This window comes from Myotis davidii, unplaced genomic scaffold (assembly GCF_000327345.1).
Source record: "Myotis davidii unplaced genomic scaffold, ASM32734v1 scaffold497, whole genome shotgun sequence".
Lineage (NCBI taxonomy): Eukaryota > Metazoa > Chordata > Mammalia > Chiroptera > Vespertilionidae > Myotis > Myotis davidii.
Genome location: NW_006288434.1, coordinates 606,284 through 608,294, shown reverse-complemented (window position 1 = coordinate 608,294; position 2,011 = coordinate 606,284).

The window sequence follows — 2,011 nt, the reverse complement described above, 5'->3', positions numbered from 1 at the left end:
TATGCAATGACAAAATAGTCTTTTAAAATTAATAATGGGGCTATAAAATTTTATTAAAAATACAAGAAATGAAAAAAATATACTCAATATAATTAGTTTAAAATAAGAGGATAATAGAAAGGAGATGATTCAGATGAACAACATAAAAATCATGGAAAAAATCGTAAGAGGAAAACAGAAAATGTAAGGCAAAGGAATGTACAGGAAGGTAGTCACACCGAGATGCTCAGACACATCCCTGGGGTGGACACACCTGCTACAACGGATGAATTGTCCCTGATCCTAGGCAGGGCCAGTTCTTTCACTTAAGCTTTCAATTCCCTATAGCCAATTATTCCCTCTCTTTCCTCGGACAAAAGTAATAGATGTGTCTCTTTTTTTAATTGATTGATGAGAGAGAGAGAAATTTGTTTTTCCACTTGTTTATGCATTTGTTAGTTGATTCTTATATGTGAACTAACAGGAATCGAACCCACAACTGGGGCTTATCAGGAGGACACTCTAACCAATTTACCTACCCAGCCAGGGCCAGATGTGTCTTTTTCAATTTATGTAAGGACATGGGCAAGAAGCATCAACGTGTGCTCTAAATTGAAGTCTGAACCAGAATTGAAAGGTCCCTCTCACGTGTCATGGATTGTGTAATAATCCATCAATTACCTAATCCTGGAAGATGGAGGGAGTTCCAATAATGCTCAGATAAAATCCCTTGTCAGTCTTGTGGAAGGAGGCTTGGAGCAGATTCAGTTCAATTTTAGGGATTAGAGGAGTGTTATATTACTTATATACAGTGTCGATCAGTAAGTGCTTATCTACCACATCAGTACTACAGTCCTATTTTACCAATGAACAAACCGACGCCTAGAGCATTGAGTCCCCCAAGTGTCAGAGCCAGTAGAGCCACGTCTGGAAGCCAGTTGCCTGTCTCAAAGCTTTTGCTACCGTTCTTCAGAAGGCCGTGGATCTTCCTCCCCCCTTCCTTAAGCCAAACCCCTCAACTTGTGGCAGGACTGCTGACATGATTCTGTTGCCCACTGGCACTGGAGTTGCCTGCGTGAGGATAGTCACATGTCCCAGTCTGCCCGGGGCAGTCCTGGCCGGGTTCAGAAGGTATCTTCATCTTTTTGTGTTATCAAGAGTTACATCGAAATAAGCTGAGATGGGTTCTGTAGACTTGCAGTGTGTATTTCCAGCTACCGACACTGTTTTTGCTGCTGGTGGGTAAGGCGCGCATATAGTGGGAAGTTTCCTTTACCAATGGTGAAGCTGAAAGGCAACCAGAGGTACCCTGTCTTCGGCACTGACCCTTTTTGTTGGGGAGCACATGAGACTTGGTTGGAAAGCTGTACGGAGGATATTCCGAGAAAAGGGAGGTGTGTAGAAGCCCGTCTGCCCTGTTTATGGGAATTCCGACTTAGGGGAGACTTAGGGGAGTGTTGAAGGCGGCGCCCCTAATTATTCCTTGACCTTTCCAAACAAGTCTGTGCATGTGCAGACCCCCAGGTGTTTACTGGAATCCTTATGCTTAATCCCTGGGTGCCTTTGCCTAGAGGACAGTGTAAGCACGTGTGTCCTCCCAAGATTACTCAACTACTGATTGTATTTAAAGATAAAAATTCCAATAAAGGCCTAACAGGCAGGAATAGAGGATGCCCGGGCCACTAGAACCGGGGGCCCCTTAGCTCTCTCTTGCACAGTGAAACTGTGTCTGAGTAACCTGTTCATCCATTATCCAGGGGCTGCTGGTCAGCCCTGGCACCCTTTCACATGCAATGTAATGAACACCTTCTTTCCAAGGTCAGTAAGTAAGGCACACCATGATAAAGCACATTTGAATAGAAGCAGCTAGGGACATGTAACCCTCAGTTTTTCATTGGTTGTAGGAAAAGATTTTGGAGCTGCTTCCCCTACTCACTCTTAGGTATAACTGTGTCCTGACCACCAAGTTGCACAAAGCCCCACTAGGTGATGCGATCTCTGAAAATTGTGAGGCATTACTGATTAGTTCATT